Source organism: Anomaloglossus baeobatrachus, chromosome 11, assembly GCF_048569485.1.
Source record: "Anomaloglossus baeobatrachus isolate aAnoBae1 chromosome 11, aAnoBae1.hap1, whole genome shotgun sequence".
Classification (NCBI taxonomy): Eukaryota; Metazoa; Chordata; class Amphibia; order Anura; family Aromobatidae; genus Anomaloglossus; species Anomaloglossus baeobatrachus.
Genome location: NC_134363.1, coordinates 161,934,727 through 161,956,722, shown reverse-complemented (window position 1 = coordinate 161,956,722; position 21,996 = coordinate 161,934,727). Strand labels below are relative to the sequence as shown.

Genomic DNA, 21,996 nt, shown 5'->3' with positions numbered 1-21,996 from the left:
AGCTGGCGCCTGACCTAGGGCCCTGTGCCCCATCGGTGCTCTGGTCCCAGTGGTATGCAGGTGAACCGACCCTGGCGACCACTCTCCTGTGCCCCTAGGTCACCGTTACACGACCCAGCTCAAGGCAACTCCCTCCTCACTCTCCACTCAAGACTGCCTAACTAACTACTGTCCCCTCCCACCAGGCTGTCTAGTCCCCTGGTCTGACTCCGCCGGCTAGGTGGCCATCCCCTTGTGTCTGACTAGATCATGCCCCCTGGTATGGAGTGGGAACTGGGGTTTTGGTGAGTGTAGGTGTTACTGGCACTGGCGTTCCAGGTCCCTGCGGGTAGGCCCTAGATCCTGGGAAAGATGCAGTACCTAGTAGTGCCCTGAGTGGCTCAGAGGCGCTACATGTATGTATGTATGTATGTATGTATGTATGTATGTATGTATGTATGTGTGTGTGTGTGTGTGTGTATGTGTGTGTGTGTGTATGTATGTGTGTGTATGTATGTGTGTGTATGTATGTGTGTGTATGTCCGCTAAAGGAATCTGCACCGTCGCATTTACAACCACAACATTTTGCACAGCCGCCTCATTTGACTCAGAGACTCTGTTTTGAGGGGAAATGTTAACCCCGCGCTTTACAGTTATTCGCCCCAAAAAACCCCACTTACTATTTGGATGTGTGAGGTAATATATTGGCTGTTTTGAAAGTTAGCCAGGATATTTATTAGGTGGCCTTTAGCAACCAATCACAGCTCTGCTTCTATTTAGCTACATGATATTAATAGAAGCTATGATTGGTTGCTATAGGCAACAAAGGACATTCTTAGTATATGAAGCTTATACTGTCAGTTAATATGATTCAGTGATGAGAGGGAGAGAGTGGAAGATAGGGAGAGTGAGAGAGAGGGAGAATGGGAAAGAGGGAGAGTGGGAGAAAGTGAGAGTGGGGGAGAGAGAGAGAGGGAGAAAGGGAGCGTGAGACAGAAGAATGGGAAAGAGGGAGAGTGAGAGAGAGTGGGAGAGAGGGAGAGTGAGAGAGAAGGAGAATGGGAGAGAGGGAGAGTGAGAGAGAGTGGGAGAGAGAGAGTGAGAAAGAAGGAGAATGGGAGAGAGGGAGAGTGAGAGAGGAGAATGGGAGAGGGAGAGGGAGTGGGAGAGAGGGAGAGAGAGTGAGAGAGAGAGAGAGAGAGAAGGAGAATGGGAGAGAGGGAGAGAGAGAGGGAGAGTGAGAGAGAGTGGGAGAGAGAGAGTGAGAGAGAAGGAGAATGGGAGAGAGGGAGTGGGAGAGAGGGAGAGTGAGAGAGAGAGGGAGAGAGGGAGAGTGAGAGAGAGTGGGAGAGAGGGAGAGTGAGAGAGAGAGGGAGAGTGAGAGAGAGTGAGAGAGAGGGAGAGTGAGAGAGAAGGAGAATGGGAGAGAGGGAGAGGGAGAGAGAGAGGGAGAGTGAGAGAGAGTGGGAGAGAGAGAGTGAGAGAGAAGGAGAATGGGAGAGAGGGAAAGAGAGTGGGAGAGGGGGAGAGTGAGAGAGGAGAATGGGAGAGAGGGAGTGGGAGAGAGGGAGAGGGAGAGAGAGTGGGAGAGAGAAGGAGAATGGGAGAGAGGGAGAGGGAGAGAGAGAGGGAGAGTGAGAGAGAGAGGGAGAGTGAGAGAGAAGGAGAATGGGAGAGAGGGAGAGGGAGTGGGCGAGAGGGAGAGGGAGAGAGAAGGAGAATGGGAGAGAGGGAGAATGGGAGAGAGGGAGGGAGAAGGAGAATGGGAGAGAGGGAGAAAGTGAGAGTGGCTTTCCATCCATGGATGAGGACATGAAACTCCGCTTCCTACTGGGGGAAGAGGAATCAATGGTGGAGATCGCCGCCCAATATGTCACCACATGTCATAAGCTGAGGGGAACCTAAGACCCCTAAATGGACTGTCAGAGCCCAAATTGTGCCCCCCAACTCCCCATAACCCTGATCCCCTCCCACCACACTTACTGTATTTCTCTTGCTTTGGCAACACTAATTGTATTTTGGTCCTGCCAATAAAGCATATTTGAATTTGAATTTGAATTTGAATTTGAATTTGAGAGAGAGTGTGAGGGAGAGAACGTGAGAGAGAAGGAAAATGAGAGAGTAGGAAAGAGGGCGAAGAGTGAAAGGGGGAGAGTGGACGAGAGTGAGTGGGGGAAAGGGAGAGGGTGACAGACGGAGAGAGAGAGAGTGGGAGAGAGAGAGGACAGAGAGAAAGACTTAGTTACTATCCCGGACAACGCCGGGTGCTACAGCTAGTACTACACAATACTAGAGAATTAGTCATAACATAAATATAAGGACAAACACCACCGGCTTTTTTACCCTTCCATGGTCCATCATATTTAGTGTATACAATGGCTTTCTATATAAAACTTTGGTTAAGTCTTTGATGGAAAGTAAACACTGTGTTCTGGGCAGACTCCTACTACAAAGACATGAAGATTACAGTATATAATCCTGTTGCTAGATACATTTATGCCGTCTCTAAGTGCCACTTCAAAAACTTTGCTTACTACTATTTATCTCAAGCTTTAAGTACTTAACTGTCAGCTTGTGTGCTGTATACATCATGTAGTCATTTCTGGTGGTAAATGGCACAATATTGTTACAGTATTTACATTGGATACAGCTATGTGGGCACAAATTAAAGAGGACCTGTCACTTGAAAAACATATCTTTGTTTTTTATCTTAATCCAGTATAAAAGCCGCTGTTCTCCTGAATCTGGCGATGTTTTTCTTTTATTCCTGGACCTCTCCATTCCTGAGATATGGCTTCCTCTTCTTTGTATGTAATTCTAGTCTTTTTACGAAGTGGGTGTGGTCAACTGTTTTTTGTGGGTGTTTTCCTGATGACCACACCTTCTTGGGTACAAAGACTAGATTTACATACAGGGAAGAGACAGGTGTTGTGAATGTCATCCGAGGGGGTGATGGTTTGGAGCTCCCTCTGGTGGTCAGGACTGGGGGTGAAGCTGACTGTGTCTCAACAGGTGTGGGAGTTAATTGGGAGTTTGGGAAGCCCAATTGCAGATTAGCCTGTGCTATATAGAAGAGCAGTTTCTGCTGGCTGGGGCCGGTTATTGATGTTGTTCCTCTGTCTCTGAATTGGCTTGGAGTTTGTCCTTCCATTTATCCTATGCCTGTCCAATTCTAGATAAGTTGCAAGTTATTTGCTTTAATGCCTGATTCACACCTAAGGGTGTTTGTTTTTCTTTGTGTTTTGCTTAAAGTCTGTTTTCTTGCAGTAGAGGAATTGTCTTTCTGTTTTGATGAACATGGGTGTTCCCCATCTGCAGGCCCCACTGTAAGAAAAGAGAAATTCTCCCTGTTGTATTTGATTATTTGCACTTTTCTATTTTTTGTTATTTTTGGTATTTTGTATATTTACAAGGGTACCTGATATAGTGGGGGAGAGTCTGTGTGGTCTCAGTATTTTTCTTATCAGGAGATTGGTATTTTTCCGCACTGACCGCAATCAGTTATCTGTCCTGTTCTATCTAGGAAGTTGGGCCTCGCCTTTGCTAATCTACATTTCCTATCTGTGTATTGTGTTTTCTTACATCACCGTTGGCTTTATATGTCAGGGGCTGGCTATTCCTTTGGAGACTACTCTGAGGCAAGATAGGTTTCCTCATTTCTATCTGTGAAGTGTAGTAAGTTTCTCCAGCTTTGACGAGGTGTCTAGGTGTGTTTAGGAACACTCCTCGGCTACTTCTAGTGTTGTCTGACAGATAGGGGATTGCGGTCAGCTCAGGTTCCAACTACTCTTGTGTTTTTTCTGCTTATGGGCTTTTTGTGATCATCCATGGTGATCAGATCATAACAGACAGGGAAGAAGGGGCCATATCTTGGGAATGCAGAGGCGCAGGAACAAAAGAAAAACATCGCCAGAATCAGGAGAACAGCGGTATTTACATTAAGTAAAAAAATGCTAAATTAATTACAAGTGACAGATTAGAGTCCTTTTACGTGTTTTAGAGCCTGATATAAAGGCATAACAATAGTTTATATTGGTTAGGGTTTATGAGCCAGGATTAGACTAGGATAACTAGGACAAAAGAGACCTTTCCAGCATTATGTATTTTTGGGCTAAAGGGTTTGTCCACTACTAGGACAACCCCAGGTTTGCCCCCGGTAATATAAGAAAGAAAATACTCACCTCCCAAGCCGTCGCTCTTCCAGCGGTGTCCAGGCTCATAGTGCAGGAGGTTGTGACATCACGTGAGCCTTGTGTCCATTCAGCACTTTCTTCTACCCACCTTCGGGCCAAACAAACAATTGTCGTGGGCGGGGGACAGACCACAACCGGGGGGGCCACTCGAGGCGCAGCCGTTCGTCGCCCATGAGTGAAAAGGGGTTATTTACAGGGGATAGAGTCTCTGTCAGTGATGCCACCCATGGGTTGCGATGTGGATGGTGACACCGCCGCTGCCTTGTAGGTGGGCGCCCTGGGCTGATGGAGTGGGGCAGCAAGGTGGGATCCCCTCCATGGGTAGGGAGGTGTAGTCCCGGGGCCCAGGGAACGGTGAGGGATTGTAGGGAGCAGGAAACTCACAGTTCGATAGTCGTGGTGCTGGATGAGCTGCTGATGATTTGGAGGGTCAGTAATCAAACAGAGTCCGTGTTGTAAACCAAGGTCGGATGCCGGGAGCCTCTGGAGGGGTGTGCTGGATCCCGCATGCAGATATACAGCCAAGGCCCCTTCCCCTGCACTTTCTGTCTGTCTCTCTTGTCTGGACTAGTCTGCTTGTAACGGCCTCCGGACCGGATCCCCTTTCTCGGTACCGGCGGGCTACAACCCTGCCCCGGTCTACCTCAGGTTCCCCACGACAGGATCTCCGTCGCCTGTGGCCCTCACTGCCACCTAGTCAGCGTAGCTAGGCCAGTCGTCCGGTGGTCCGGGGCTCCAACCCCGACTACCACCCTCTGCAGGGAGCTCCAACTCCCTCCTGTCAGCTCTCCGCTCCTCTCTCTCACACAGACTGCTCTGCTCCTCCACTTCACTGTCCTGTCTTGTTCCCTCCCTTTGTCACGGGGGGGTGACTAGGCCTGATTGGCTGGTGTATACCTGTGTGGGGACTGTGTTGGTGCCAAAGAGGAGAATGGCCTGCATTTTGGTGGATTTGTGCAGGCTCTGGGACAACCTTGTTTTGCCAGGGCGTCACACTATCAACAGGAAGTGAGCACCAGCTGCAATGCTCACTTCCTGTTGAGTAACTCGTTTGGTCTGAAGGCGGGGAGAAGGAAGCGAGCCCTCATTGGATGCAGGGCTCTTGTGATGTCACAACTCCCTGCACCGTGAGCCTCGACACCGCTGGAAGGGCACCAGTATGAGAGGTGAGTATAGGCTTTATTATTTCACCTGGGGGAAACATGTGGAGTCAGAAGGGGTTGTCCTAGTAGTGGACAAACCCTTTAAGCTCAGTGATCTGTGAGCTGACTATAATGCAGAAGTAATGCGCATACATTTGATAGTTATGCAAATAATCTCTCCTCCAGAAAGGAAGCTGTCTCTCCAGTGCTACCAATTGGAGGTAGCCAACCTATAAGTCAATTGCCAATCTTTTAGAGGGAATCTGTCAGCAGGTTTTTGCTATTTAATACAATACAGGGGCTGAGACACTGATTCCAGCAATCTGGTCTTCATGCTATCATTTTGATCCAATCACAACACTCTCTGCTGCAGATCTAACAGATCTCAGAATGCTGAGCTGTGTATAACTCCGTCTACACCACTGATTGGCAGCTTTCTGTTTACACTGCATGTTGACAGAAAGCTGCTAATCAGTGGTGAGGATGAGGTGACAAAAAGCAGTTGAAGCACAAGTCACCTAATCCTGTCCTCCTTAGGCCCCCTTCACACGTCCGTGAAAATCACGCACGTGTTCCACGGACGTGTCAAAGGTGCATTTTCCCCGTCGTGTGCCGTGTTTATGGCACTACGTGTGTTCTCCGTGTATTATCCGTGATAACACACGGAGAACGGGAACTTTCTACTCACCTGTCCCTGGCGTCGCTGTCCATGGTGCTGATCTTCGGTCTCCGGTCCTGCCGACTCCCCGCTGCTGCCATTTCCGCCGCAGTGAAGTGAATATTAAATGAGCATAATGAGCGGCGGTCGGCAGCAAGTGACAGCAGCAGCAGAAATTGCAGGGCTGGAGAAGGTGAGTAAAGATTTGTTATTTTTTTCTCTGACACGTGAGTTTTCTCCGGCGCGTGTCACATGGGACCGCATCCACACTACACCCGTGTGGTACGGGTGCGGGCCGTGTGACACCCGTGCTACCAGAGAAAAACGGACATGCATCCGTGTGGAGCACACGGGCACACGTCTGCTCCACACGGAGGCATGGGCCAATGGCTGCACACGTGCGTGCACATAAACCCATTGATTTTAATGGGTTTACGTGTGCCCGTGTCTCCGGTACATGCGGGCACGGAACTAGCACGTACCGGAGACACGTGTGTGTGAAGGGGGCCTTATAAAACACTGATTTTATTGAAAAAGCAACACACATCCTAGTAAATGACACATTTCTGGACTCAGCCCCTACATCATGCTGCTCTTAGATTACATAGCAAAAACCTGGTGATTGATTTTCTTTGGCAAAACAATGAAATTTATCACATTTTTCTCTTAAAGGGAAAGCCCTCCATCTGCAGACAGCTGGTTTCGGTGCAGAGCAGGAAACTTTTTTGGCAGAGTGAGAGACCTCTAGGGGGCACTGTTCTGTATATGGAGACTGGCAGCTGGTGCACAGTGTCTTTATCTATTAGAGAAGTACTCCGTACCCACCGGACCCGAGCCCTGCAAACCTCCTCTACCTGGACTATTTTCGGCTGCTCTTCTGATTAGTAGACTCGTACATTGCTGTGGATACCGACAGGTAGAAAAAGGTTTATGGGCAACGGACGACCAACCAGGGGCCGCCACAACTTTTTGTTTAACTCTACTTTATTCTTTTACCCTATTCTGGCTCATTACAAGGTTTAGTTTATTATTATTATTATTATTATTTATTTATTTATTTATTTATTTATTTTACTCGCTATTAATTCCACAGAGCTTTACAAATGTGATCATCACTGTCCCCACTGAGGAAACTAGAGAACGTGGAAGAAACCTAGGCAAGCACAGGGAGAACATGCAAACTCCTTGCAAATCTTGTCATTGGTGGGATTTGAACCCATGACCCCAGCACTGCAAAACTTGAGTGTTAACCACTGAGCCACCATGCTAACCACTGAGCCACCATGCTAACCACTGAGCCAACTTGTTAGCCACAGAGCTAACCACTGAACCACTGTGCTAACCACTGAGCCACTGTGCTAACCACTGAGCCACTATGATAACTACTGGGCCACTGTGCTGTCGACTGAGCCACCTTGTTAATCACTGAGTCACCGTGCTAACCACTGAGCCACTGTGCTAACCACTGAGCCACTGTGATAACCACTGAGCCACTGTGCTAGTGTGGCGCCCCTGAGGCTTCCGTCACCACAGAGATATTGCACCTCAGCCAGAGGTGTGATGTCCCATCCTGGGTAAGAATGGGGTCATATGCCAGTCCACAGACTAAAACTTGCACACACCAATTGGTAGGCATACACTGGGTCAGGGATAGTGGCCGCCGCCCCCATAGATTTATTCATGGGGCCGTAAGTCCCATTCCTAGTCCCCAATAGTGTGGGTGGGGCCTAGTCAGTGGGTGTGTAGGAGGAGTCAGAAAGTGTGAATAGATAAGGGAACCAGGAAGTTCAAGGTCAGACAGTCTGAGAGAGGGAGGAGGAGAGGGAGGTAGTTACCTCAGGAGAGTGAAGGAGAGAAAGTGACAGCAAGAAGTTCCTGGTGGAGATCCTGGGGTCTAGTTAGGCCCAGGTGACACCGAAAGAAAGAAAGGATTCCAGGGCCACGGAAGGGCATTTTGGCTCGTGGCCTGTTCCACAGGAAGATCGGGTGGAGGGATCTGGCTGCATTCGGGGACGGTCCCCAGACAGAGGGAAGAAAGACAATTCCTCATAAAGTAACACCAACGGCCGAGGGTGGCTGCAAGCGCCCAGGGCCACACCCTGCCACAGACCCCCTGGGAAGAGGGCAAGAAACCAGTGAGGCAAGCCCCTTGTTCAGGCCCTGTGGTGGAGGCCAAGACCAGTTCATCTAATAGAATCAAGGCTGAGAATACAGGGAAAGAGACACAGTGAGGGGTGCACCGGTATTGGCTCCTGAACTACCTGGGATCGGCGGAGGTCCCTGACAGTGGATCCTGGCACGCCGTGGGCAACCGGTCCACGGCCGAATTGAACTGAACAGTGAGTAAAACATCTGAACTGCAAGCCCTGTGTCGTCTGTTCCTTTCACTGCCCTGTCGGCCCTGCACCGCATCATTCACAAAACCACCATATACTCTTACAAGTGTCGCGGGCGGAGGAGGGGACGCTGCGCTCTCCCACTGCTCGGGTCCGGCCGCTGCTGCTGCGGCTGCCGCTGCTCGGTGGTGGCTCGAGCGGTGGGCCGGATCCCGGGGACTCGAGCGGCGCTCCTCGCCCGTGAGTGAAAAGGGATGGGTTGTGGGGATTTATTGTTCGTGACGCCACCCACGGTTGTGGTGATAATGGTGACACCACCGCTGCTCTGGACGGGATCCCGGGAGCGGTGACAGGGAGCAGCTTTGTTGTTAGTTCTCCCCTCCGTGGGTAGGGGGTTGGTTGTCCCGGGGCCCGGTGATGGGGTAGGGATGGATGGCAGGCGGGTTACGGGGCCTGGTGAGGTGCAGGGGCAGCGCTGTGCCGCACGGCACGGTGGTACTCACTCAGCCCAATGATGAGGACACAGTTCTCGGTAAAACACTCGGCTGGATGGACGGGTCCCACAGATGGCTGCGGCGTTGTTTCTCCCGGCAGGTTGATGGTGACTACCTTTCCCTGCACCTATGTACGGTTGATAGTTCCGATGGGTTCCCACCGGTAACCCGCTCCCCAGCTTGGATGTGGGCTGGAGGAGCCCCTTCTTGCCCGCAGGCTCTGGCCATGAGAAACGGTTGCCTTGGCGGTGGCGGTGTCTCCGTCTGTTGGTTGGACTGTTGCCTTCTGTCGGGACTTGGCTGTTTGGAAACCCAGGAGGTCCCCTTCAATAACGAATTCGGCAAATTCATGGCGACTCCTAGCCTTGCCGGGGTCCGTAAGCCCCTGCCAGACGGTACTGACTTCTCTTTGTGTACCGGTCCGGTACCGCCGGGCCACCGCCCATCCACGGTCCTTACGGTAACTCCGATAGGCCACTCCTGCAGACGGTCACCACCGTCTGCCAACCTTGCTGTACCGCCCGGGCCACACACCCGGACGCTGTCAGTTAGTTGCTCCACTACTACACTTTCCTCCTTCCACTTTCACTTCCCTAGCTTGACTGACTCCTTTCCCGCCTCCAGGACTGTGAACTCCTCAGTGGGCGGGACCAACCGCCTGGCCCACCCCCTGGTGTGAACATCAGCCCCTGGAGGAAGGCAACAAGGGTTTTGTGTCTGACTTCGGTGTGCCTGACCGGGAGTGTGGGGTGTGATGGTGTTGTGCTCTGTGGCCCCTGGCTTGTCCAGGGCGCCACATTCCCCCTTAGTTAAATGCAGACCGTTCGCGGGCTGCCCGTCCATCACCGGTTTTATATTCACCAACTGAAAAATAGAAAAACGGTAAAACACAGATTACATTTATAATAACATCTTCCCACATCGGGAGGTACTCTTACTTAAACGGTTGCAAACGGTTACGGCTTCCGCTCTCTCCCATCCAAGCAACCTGGCCCTGATGCTGCCCCTAAACAAACAGGCAGCACCCCTTGACCCCAGTCCAGCACAAGTTACCCGAGCGGGTTCTGTCCTTTTCAGGGGACCCACGTCCATGGGGAACCCCTAAAACCCCCAGAGGATTGCCACCGGTTCCGGTGGTGGCTGGGCCCCAGCCTGCTCCACTGCGGGCCCTTCCTCCAATCTGCCTCTCCGGAGGCGGCAACGGTAAAAGCCATGGAACAACATTTTATTTACAAGCCACTAAGTTTGTGGTTGCCCTGCAAGTTCTCGGGCCTGTTCATAAGGAGTTCCTCATGCAAAACTTTTTAAACGGTCCCCACGGGGACAACGGTGCCGGCAACAACCGGTTCTAATCAAGGCTGAATCAGGTGACATCTCAGTTGATTATTCTTATCATTTTCAAACTTTACAACGGTACTTTTAACACTGGTGGTCCCAACGGGGGACAACTGCAGCGGGGCTCCGCTGACCTTACTCTGATTCTTCTGAAGAGGCGGCCCCATCTTCCGCCACCAGCATATCAAACATGCAGTGGCAGGCCTGCTGTGAAAGGGGTGCCCGGTATCCGTTTCCACCATTGCACGGGGTGTAATAAACCACCGGCTCTCCCACGTAGCGGGGGCGCTCACTTGCCGCCGCGCTTCCAGGGGTGGGCTCAGCACCGGAGCTGGAGCCACTGGAGTCACTATCACTTGTCTCTGCGTCAGGTGGGTTGCCGCCAGCTGCCGCAGCCTCCTGGCCTCCAGCATCCAGCACATCAGGTTCTTCTGCGGTAGCGTGGGGTAGTAGGTCAGGTTGGTTAACGCTGAGGCGCCCCAAGAATAATGGTAGGGATGATACGAGGGCCAAGACAGGGCCGGGCCCCCCAGCCGCAGTGACCGGTCCTGGTAGGACATGGGGACGTGGGCTACCCATTGGCTCCATCACATCTACTCCCTTCCCATACATTGGGGCGGTTGCAACCAGCGTTTCCACTTCATTGGTCCACTGCTCCATCATAAGGAATATCTGACTTTGCTGGCGTCGGTGGAATTCCATCACCCGGGCCTTCATCCATGCCACGGTCCCGGGCTCGGGGTCCGGCGCAATCACTGCCGGGGCTTCTGGCATATCTTCATTAAGGGGCCGCGGTCCCAGCGGCTCCCACGGGAGCGATTCAGGGGAGTCCTGAGCGTCTGCAGCCGGTTGGTCCGCCGGGGCGGGTTGGCAGGGTATCGCTACCGGTTGGACAGGTAGCGGGCCTAGTGGCGGGGCGGCAGCAGCTAACACGGGTAGCGGGGAGGGAGGCAGGGTGAGCGGGCGCAGGCCGGGCTCCTCAGCCGCAGTAGCCGATCCCTCAGGAATACAGGGGCGTGGGTCTCTTACCCGCTCCTCCAAATCCTCTTCCACCTCGCGTCACCGCATAGCAGCCACCACATCCGCCATGTCGGTCTCCCACTCCTCCAAGAGGAGCTGCATGTGGGCTTGCAAACGGTTATTCAGCGGGGCAGTCCGGTCTCTCAGCCACATCGCCGTGCCGGGTGCTGGAGCGTACTCGTTGGTAGTCGGACTGTGCATTTTGGCAATAAAGTCTTCCAGGAACACAGTATCGCTGCAGAGTCCTGGCATCTCTGCTTTTATAGCCGCGCTCACATGTGTCCACCCGCCATTTCGTCCCCCTTAGTCTCTTTCCGACTCCTCCTCTATAGGGGCGGGGTTTTGGCCTTCGCGCCTCCACTACTCGAGGAGACGCTCGAGCGGGAATTCTTCGCGCCAAAGATGGCGGCTTCGGCAAATTTTCAGCCGGACACCTCCGGCAATAACAACGCGCACCTCTACCCAACGGCAGATCGGTAGGATCCTGTTCGTGACGCCAAGTTGTCGCGGGCGGAGGAGGGGACGCTGCGCTCTCCCACTGCTCGGGTCCGGCCGCTGCTGCTGCGGCTGCCGCTGCTCGGTGGTGGCTCGAGCGGTGGGCCGGATCCCGGGGACTCGAGCGGCGCTCCTCGCCCGTGAGTGAAAAGGGATGGGTTGTGGGGATTTATTGTCCGTGACGCCACCCACGGTTGTGGTGATAATGGTGACACCACCGCTGCTCTGGACGGGGATCCCGGGAGCGGTGACAGGGAGCTGCTTTGTTGTTAGTTCTCCCCTCCGTGGGTAGGGGGTTCGTTGTCCCGGGGCCCGGTGATGGGGTAGGGATGGATGGCAGGCGGGTTACAGGGCCTGGTGAGGTGCAGGGTCGCAGGGGCAGCGCTGGGCACGGTGGTACTCACTCAGCCCAATGATGAGGACACAGTTCTCGGTAAAACACTCGGCTGGATGGACGGGTCCCACAGACGGCTGCGGCGTTGTTTCTCCCGGCAGGTTGATGGTGACTGCCTTTCCCTGCACCTATGTACGGTTGATAGTTCCGATGGGTTCCCACCGGTAACCCGCTCCCCAGCTTGGATGTGGGCTGGAGGAGCCCCTTCTTGCTTGCAGGCTCTGGCCCTGAGAAACGGTTGCCTTGGCGGTGGCGGTGTCTCCCTCTGTTGGTTGGACTGTTGCTTTCTGTCGGGACTTGGCTGTTTGGAAACCCAGGAGGTCCCCTTCACTAATGAATTCGGCAAATTCACGGCGACTCCTAGCTTTGCCGGGGTCCGTAAGCCCCTGCCAGACGGTGCTGACTTCTCTTTGTGTACCGGTCCGGAATCGCCGGGCCACCGCCCGTCCACGGTCCTTACGGTAACTCCGATAGGCCACTCCTGCAGACGGTCACCACCGTCTGCCAACCTTGCTGTACCGCCCGGGCCACACACCCAGACGCTGTCAGTTAGTTGCTCCACTACTACACTTTCCTTCTTCCACTTTCACTTCCCTAGCTTGACTGACTCCTTTCCCGCCTCCAGGACTGTGAACTCCTCGGGCGGGACCAACCGCCTGGCCCACCCCCTGGTGTGAACATCAGCCCCTGGAGGAAGGCAACAAGGGTTTTGCCCCTGGCTTGTCCAGGGCGCCACACAAGCACCAACGGTTGCCCCAGGGTACCGCTCCACCTGTGGGGAGCAGAACCACCATAGCTGCCATTACATCAGCCCCGGAGACCCCATCCAGCAGCGGCGGCTCTATAGCCGCAATCCACAGGTGGCGTCACGAATATATATTTCCACAAACTTTATTATTGATCATCAGCCCCACAACCGCCATATTAATTGACCCCGCCAGGGTCACGGAGTCGGGCCCCGCCACCGCTGACTACCCAGGACTAGTCTGGCCTGACACCGGGTCACCCAAAGCCCTGGGGTGAGCGAGTCACTAACTACTGAGGAGATGTGTTAACCGCCATGCTAACCACTGAGCCACCATGCTAACCACTGAGTCACCATGCTAACTACTGAGCCGCTGTGCTCACCACTAAGCCATCATGATAACCACTGGGCTACCATGCTGACCACTGAGCCATTGTGCTAACCACTGAGCCATCATGTTAATCACTGATCTACTGTGTTTAATCACTGAGTCACCGTGCTGTCCAAAGAGTTGGGATTTTTATCAGTTATGGTTTAGATTTATCACTTAGCATCTCTGAGATTTCCTTTTGCAGATGTATAATTAGTCAGTGAATACAATGTGATCGGTGAATTCACATTTCGGTGTAATGCTGTAACGTACAATTATTCTTCCCTCTCGAGTAGTTTCCTCCTTGTGTCTTATTGTTCATTGTTCTTTCTATGGCAGTTTTGTGCCTTATACCATCAGCTAAGGATCTTGTGTGCGAAACATGTCACCTAAGCGCTGTAAAAACACAAATGCTGATGGGCCCCATAATACAAGCCTTGTAATGAGATTTTAGTCACCTATATAGATATTTTGTGTGATGTATTCAGGCTGCGTCATCAGTGCCGATTATTGGAGCTAAATCAGGAACTGGAGTTGAATGATTTCTTCTTTTTATCATGATATGGGCTCTTTTTATGCTTTTTCTTCAAACGTTGGGTAATTTTTTACTGAGCGTGTATTTATGGTTAACAAACAATTTTTTACAACAGGGTTTAATTATCAATTTTGGACTGTTTGGCTTGTGCATATGTAGCGCCCCACGGGTTGGGTCAGGCGTTGTCAAGGGGTAGCCTTACCCAGTTCTGTTACCCCGAGGCGTACAGTAAATGGTGGGGGAAGCGGGGTATTGGGGAGAGTTTGTCGTGACGTCACCTGTGGTATGCGGCCAGTAGTAGCTGCCGCTGCAGGGTTCCTCGCCAGGGCAGGTGTTAAGGCAGCCGGGATGGTATCGCTCCCCACAAGCAGAGCGGGCCCCGGGTGGATCATGACGGTAGTAATGGCCGTTGGCGCTTAAGCGCTGGGTGGCGGTGCCGGTAATGACAAGCCAACACAGTCTCTGCGGGTTCAGTTTACTCACAGCTTCAGTCGCCAGTTCAGCAGGACTGGTCACTGCCGTGATGGGCTCAAGTCGATCCTGAATCCGCGGGAGGTCAGAACCGGTCCGGTAGTCTGTGGGCCCTTCCTCACTGCACTTTTTAGTGCGGGTCCCTGTGGCTTGAAGCACTTAGAGTCACTTCCGTACTAGGTAGAGTACTGTTCCCTATGTCAGTAGCGGGGATCCCCTTAAGTCTGACCATGATTGAGGCGCAGGAATCCTATATGCCCCGTGGTTCTGGAAACTTGGGTGGTCAAAGAAGGGTGGAACTTCTCTGTCTGGCAGAATCTGGTGATGCAACGTTGAATTACACCACCCTAGGGTGCTGCACCCTGAACAGCGCTGGTCCCAGGGGAACTGACACGGTATCCTCTTCAGCAACCATTAAACTTCTATGTCCCACAGGAGCTACCAGGAAAGACGTCTGCTCACTGTCACTCCTGCTGGAGATTTCTCCAAAAACTTAGTAAACTGTGTGTGACTCCTAACTCCCCCTGGTGGCCGCTCCTTCCCCTACCCAGGTCCTAAGCTAGTGGATTGGGGCCCCTTTTGTGATGGCTTCCTGTAAATGCCACACACTGTTGGAAACCCCTTTTATACCCGACCCTAGCCCAGTCCTAAGTGGGGAAGGGGCAACCCATGTGTGTATGAGGTTATTGATGATGAAACCAGTACCGACCTCCTTTTGGATCCATGATCGGCACCACACCCTGAGTGGGGTGCAGTACCCTGTGGCGACCTGAGCCTCAGGGGCACCACACATGCTCTATGTATCATTGTACGTAGCCCAGCTGGCATTATATTTCTTTTTTCTGTGAAGGAAGGCATGGATTCAGGACCAATATGGGCGCCGTTCTCCTTCGCCAAGGATATTCCGTGTACGGGTGTGACTTCTGGTGGGGCGCATGGCACTTACTGGTTTCTTCAGGCGGTCGTCCACCACCCCGCTGACAGTCCTCATCGTCGATGAAATAGTAACACACACAACACCAGAGTTTACCTGGCAACAAAACTTGTTCAGTTTATTCTTCACTCCGTTATGACAGACATGGGCTCACTCCTCACTGTTCTGATATAGCTGTTTTTGGGGTACTCTTTCTTGACCTGTCTCCCACTATCTTGGAACTCATACTCAAGCCACCGGGTCTGTGTCTCTGTTCCCCCGTCTTCATTACACCTTCATCCGCTTCTGGGTCCTAGCGGATCTGCAGTCGCACGACTCTCTAGGCTGCAGGCTCCGGACCTCTTGAGGTTACCGCAGGGTTCAACTACTGGCCGTGACACCGTGGCCACGTCTTCTTTTACTCAAACCTTATTCTGAACTGGCACCCCATGAGGCCTGTGTTACTAGCCAACCCTCTTGATACTTGTTACTCCTTCTCTAACTCGACTTAAAAGGAACCTGTCACCAGATTTTAGCCTTTTAAACTAAAACTAGTACCTTATGCAGCACTTGTGCTGCTTTCCATAAACGTGCACGTTACCCCCTGCCCCGCTGAACTCTGAAGCTGTCATCTGAGCTCCGGAGTTCAGCGCGGCCTGTCCACAGCTGTGACATGAACTGAACCGCAATTGCCGTGGAATCAGTCGGCGCTCGTGGTTCAGTCCTGCAAACCCCGAGTTCAGTCCAGGCTGCATTTCGGAGCTCAGGTGAGAGCTCCGGAGTTCAGTGCAGGTAACTGCGGCCAGGCCTGGTATTACTGGAGTAATAGCCAGTCCAATTCTGTATATATTTATTAGAAACTATTGCAACAGCTTGTTTTTTGTTTTTCTTTGTTTGTTTTTTTTTTTTTAAATTAGGCTTTAAATAAATGTTGGCAAGCTCACTATATAGGTGTGAACTGCGTATGAGGCACACCTGATAGGACCGAAGTATAGTTGGAGACCATCCTTAGAACTTGTGTAGGCTACCATATTTTCCGTGAAAGAATCGTCTCACACCAATGTTATTCAAGGATTCAAGGAGACAGTTGATTTGTCCGACTTTTTCCTCAGTTCCAGTGATCCAAGGAAAAAAATTGCAGTGTGCTGCATATGGCTGGCGGTGTATGTCGGATGAAACTCGCCAAAGTCTAAAGTGGGCTTTACACGCTGCGACATCGCTAATGCGGAGTCGTTGGGGTCACGGAATTTGTGACGCACATCCGGCCGCATTAGCGATGTTGCTGCGTGTGACACCGATGAGCGATTTTGCATCGTTGCAAAAACGTGCAAAATCGCTCATCGGTGACATGGGGGTCCATTCTCGATTATCGTTACTGCAGCAGTAACGATGTAGTTCGTCGCTCCTGCGGCAGCACACATCGCTCCGTGTGACACCGCAGGAACGAGGAACCTCACCTTACCTGCCTCCCGTCCGCTATGAGGAAGGAAGGGGGTGGGCGGGATGTTCCGGCCACTCATCTCCGCCCCTCCGCTTCTATTGGGCGGCCGCTCAGTGACGTCGCTGTGACGCCGCACGGACCGCCCCCTTAGAAAGGAGGCAGGTTCGCCAGTCACAGCGACGTCGCCGGGCAGGTAAGTATGTGTGACGGGTCTGCGCGATGTTGTGCGGCACGGTCAGCGATTTGCCCGTGTCGCACAACAGATGGGGGCGGGTACCCACGCTAGCGATATCGGGACCGATATTGCAGCGTGTAAAGTAGCCTTAAGGGTGCGATAAAAACATTGATAGGTAAGGATTATGTGCCGGAGAGAGCTTTCTATAGTTTCACCAATTTCTCTTCTGCCTGTTTTACTTTGCTCAGGAGACAAATTTTACACCTATTTGCAAACTCTTCACAAAAGTCTGGAAGGCTCCTCACCAAAACAGAATCGGCAAGACTCTTGAGACTGCTAGAAACCTCTAGGAAACCAAGGGGTCAGATAAGAGAAATGTATCAGAGGGATGGGGTAAGGACCCCACGCGTATCTCCACTAAAAGATGTGGCTTCTTCAGGGTAAAGTCCCACAACTACCACCCCATGCCACGCTACATATATATCATGCTGCAACATTGGTGAGGTCATGCCAGGTCGGCAAAGAAAAAAGGAGATAGAGGTCAGGTCTTAGGACTCTCATCCAGCGATGACCAGTGGACCGGGTCCTCAAATCAATTCGCACCAACTTTAGTTATAAGAAACCTTTGTTGATATCCAAGAGCTTTTCAGCAATTCTAGTAGACTTGCTGAGTCTTTCTCTTTTTGTTGAGCGCCTCCTAGACGTAATATTTGTCCCTTGTACAAGATATAACCATGGCAGGCTCCATTACAAATTTTTTTTATTTTAATGTCATGTTCCATGTTAAGGCTTCCCAAACTTCTAATTTTGTCTCTAAGTCTTCACCAAGAGCTTCCCAAAGTTCTATTTTTGTCTCTGATTCCTCACCAAGAGCTTCTCAAACTTCTATTTTTGCCTCCGAGTCCTCACCAAGATCTTCCCAAACTTCTATTTTTGTCTCCAAGTCCTCACCAAGAGCTTCCCAAATTTCTATTTTTGTCTCCAAGTCCTCACCAAGATCTTCCCAAACTTCTATTTTTGTCTCCAAGTCCTCACCAAGAACTTCCCAAATTTCTATTTTTGTCTCCTGGTCCTCACCAAGAGCTTCCCAAACTTCTGTTTTTGTCTCCAAGTCCGCACCAAGAGCTTCTCAAACTTCTATTTTTGTCTCCGAGTCCGCACCAAGAGATTCCCAAACTTCTATTATTGTCTCTGAGTCCTCCCCAAGAGCTTCTCAAACTCCTATTTTTGTGGCCTCACCCAACAGAACACTTATCATATTGCCGTATGTAGGGTGTCCATATCATTCAGTGTCAAAGCAATATCAATAGAAACGAATAGTTTTTGAAAATGTTTGGTATGTAGACAAGTCGTACAGAAAACAGTACATAACTTCTTTAGAAATCCCCCAGGGTCTCAAGGTGACCTGTAAACATCTTACCGCCAAAAATGACTGGTTTGACTGCATTCACTGAAAGAATGTGACCTATATATCCTCAAAGCAGCGTTCTAAAAAACAAAACTTTAGTTGGAGACGAGTTATTCATTGAACACGGCCTGTAATCTCTAGGACGGGCTAACATTGGTGCAAAACAAGTTATTGCTGCTCTAAAGTTTTATTGTGTTGTTTCTGTCCAAGGGTACGGCTATTTTTGACTTTCATTTACCAAAATCATGACTGTGATAAAATATAAATAGAAGATATAAGACAATATCATCGTATCCACCAACTTATATGGGCTGGTGCACAAGTGTGCACTAATTTGAGCCAATATCAGGTGCACATTTTGGTAAATGTGCCATGTCGTGGGAGCAGAGTTCCACTCACTTTTTCAAAAAGTTGAAAGTTACGGCGTAAATCTTTTTTTTTTTTTTTATGAGCCTGCAATGAATAATTTGAAGGTCTGATCCACCAGATAACACCGCCGCCGCACAGTGACCTTCAAATGTGCTCATTTGGTGATTTTTCTCCTAGGTTTTGCTTGTGAAATTGCCATGGTGTAAACAAGCTCTTAGGGGTACATTGCACGCTGCGACATCGCTAGCATCGGCTAGCGATGCCGAGCGCGATAGTACCCGCCCCCGTCGCAGCTGCGATATCTTGTGATAACTGCCGTAGCAAACATTATCGCTACGGCATCTTTACACGCACTTACCTGCCCTGCGACGTCGCTCTGGCCGGCGACCCGCCTCCTTCCTAAGGACTCGGGTCGTGCGGCGTCACAGCGACGTCACACGGCAGGCGGCCAATAGAATTGGAGGGGCAGAGATGAGTGGGATGTAAACATCCTGCCCACCTCCTTCCTTCCGCATAGCCGGCCGGGACCCAGGTAAGGAGATGTTCCTCGCTCCTGCACCTTCACACACAGCGATGTGTGCTGCCGCAGGAACGAGAAACAACATCGTATCTCTTATTGGTGCGACATTCTGAAAATGACCGACGCTACACAGATCACCGATTTTCGACGCTTTTGCAATCGATTATCGGCGCATCTAGGCTTTACACATCGTTACCGGCGCCGGATGTGCGTCACTTTCAATTTGACCCCGACAATATCGCAGTAGCGATGTCGCAGCGTGCAAAGTACCCCTTACTATTGATCATATACAAGCTTATGCTCTAGGTCGTTTTTTGGGGGGTTTTTCTCTGTATTTTTTGGACTCTACACAAATTAGGGTGTTGTCACACAGAGTGTTGCACAAACTTCGCCAACTGTCATGGCGGCATTGGGCTCTGTTCAGATTGAGGATACTAACACTCCACATGATGATTTCTCTGCTGTGCTCATCCAGAGGCAGGTTAACAAAAGTTAACCTCTGCTAGACTGCTTGCTACTTTGATCTCATGTTGTGGAGAGGCCTATCACATCTGCTCTCCTCCTATTTATGTTGGTTGAATCCCTCCACCCATGCCAGCTACAGGTTTTCTATGTTGGTTTGTGAAGTATGGTGTACCAAACTTACTGGTGAAAGTTGTGCTTATTGCTTGGTGCGGTTGTGGCGTTTACCCCTGTTGTTTTGTAGCTTCCTACATAGAATCATAGAATGGTAGAGTTGGAATGGACCTCAAGGGCCATCTGGTTCAACTCCCTGTGAGTGCAGGGTTTCCTAAATCATCCCAGCTATATGTTTATCCAGTTTCTGCTTGAAGATTTCTATTGATGGAGAGTTCACCACCTCCCGTGATAGCCTGTTCCACTCCCGGACTGCCCTTCCTGCTCTTGTATTTCCTCCTAAATCTCTTTTTTGTCTTTACCTTTGTGTGTGCATCCTATGTGACAGAATTTTGATTTTCCCTTGTCTGCCTTTATGTATGAGTTTCATCTCAGTCCCGTCCCATCCCTCCCGGGGGGGGGAGAGGAATTAGATCCAAACTAGTAAGGAACAGGGACAGGAAGGAGACTCAGGCCTCTCCACCATCAGGAGTATCCCTGAGATTAGGGATAGCATAAATCCCCTTAGCTTGAGGGACAGCTTAGGAGCCCTGGTTCTCCGCTATCCCCTAGTCATCATGACAGGTGTGGTCCGTCTCTTTGAGGGGGTATTTCAGCTATATAGCTTTCCATGGACGGGAGCTGCAGTTGGGGCCCGTTCTTCTCTGCCCTTATTCACATTGATGATGCAAGGTAAGGTTTTAATACTAAAGTAGGACCTTCCCAACTGGGCACACTGGGCTTTACTCTTTTTGATCCAACAGCGTTAACCAAGTACCCTATGTTATTTACATGTACTACTACTGTTTACTTATTTACTTATTATAAGGTGTATGCAAACTTGGTGTTTTTCTTTTGGGTTTCGTCTGTGAAATGGCGACAGTGTGAACATGCTCTTATATACAAACATACTCTTGCCCTTTTTTTTTGTTTTTTTCTTCTGTGACCTTACAATGCAGCTCCCATCCAGAGAGAAAGGTTGCCGTCAGGGCAGTCTTTAGAGTGAGACCTAATCCGTAGACAGGTCATAAGGTCAGAAGCAGAGGGACAGGTAAAAAAAAAGAAGTTCAGTCAATGCCCAGGGTTATGGTGAGCAAAGTTTAGGCTTATTCAGATGGAGACAAGCCAGATCAGGTACCAGAAATACTGCCTCCTCCTAATACAAAAGAATAGCTCAGGGCAACGTAACCTGTTAGGAAGGAAAATAGATCAGAATGGAAATTATTTTTGTGTCCATTTTTTGCATGAAATCTAATAGAATCAGTAGTGATTGGTCCAAAACTTTAATAATATATATTAAAATATCAAAGGATAGAACCAGCTCCATTGGAAGATGATGGACCACATACGCATTGTAACGCTTGCGGCCGGTGTAGTGGTACAGAGTGGACTTAGGCGGGCTTTGCACACTACGACATCGCAGGTGCGATGTCGGTGGGGTCAAATCGAAAGTGACGCACATCCGGCGTCACTTGCGATGTCTTAGTGTGTAAATCCTAGATGATACGATGAACGAGCGCAAAATCGTCGTCATCGTATCATCGCTGCAGCCTCCGACATTTCCATAATGCCGGGGGAGCGACAGGTACGATGTAGTTCCTCGTTCCTGCGGCCGCACACATCGCTGTGTGTGAAGCCGCAGGAGCGAGGAACTTCACCTTACCTGCCTCCCGGCTGCAATGAGAAGGACGGAGGTGGGCGGGATGTTTACATCCTGCTCATCTCCGCCCCTCCACTTCAATTGGCCGCCTGCCGTGTGACGTCACTGTGACGCCGCACGACCCGCCCCCTAAGGAAGGAGGCGGGTCGCCGGCCAGAGGGACGTCGCACGGCAGGTATGTGCGTGTAAAGCTGCCGTAGCGATAATAATCACTACGGCAGCTTTCACTATATATCGAACGTGCGACGGGGGCGGGACTATCGCTGCAGCATCGGTAACACATTGTTACCGATGTCGCAGCGTGCAAAGCCCGCCTTAGTGGGACCACAGGAGGACCCTGTGCTTACCCCTTAGACAAATGAGCTTAACTAAGCACTCACTTTGAGGAGGATGCCAGGTACCACTCCCAGGGCAGTGACCGGGACTGTGGCAGCTGACCCCCAGGATAGGTGATGGACTCAGGAGTAGCCAGGTCCAGGTGCAGTGACTGAGGCAGGCTGGACAGGCGGGAATGGACAGGAATGGTGGGCACGGCAGGGATAGACAGGTATGGGAAGGCAGGTACTGGAGATGGAAGCAGGGACAACTAAATAGGTAGCAGACTGGAGACTGACTGACTAACTAGAGGCATTGCACAGGCACCTCCCCTTATTGGAGGGTGCCTTAAATACACTGTGCTTCTCAGTCATAGGCTCAGAGGCATTTCCGGAAATAGCACGTCGGCCTTT

General features: G+C 51.1%; 1 protein-coding gene across 2 annotated transcripts in view; it reads right to left on the bottom strand.

Moving 5' to 3' along the window:
- TTLL10 (tubulin tyrosine ligase like 10) overlaps positions 1 to 21,996 on the bottom strand; it is a 176,262-nt gene that overhangs the window by 137,790 nt on the left and 16,476 nt on the right. Inside the window, exon 1 of one of the 2 annotated variants that reach the window (XM_075329257.1) lies at positions 660 to 705. The exons of the other annotated variant lie outside the window; for it this stretch is intronic. The gene's annotated coding sequence lies outside the window, so the exon portion shown is untranslated. Of the gene's footprint in view, positions 1 to 659; positions 706 to 21,996 lie in introns of those variants that run through there. 2 annotated transcript variants of the gene reach the window in all.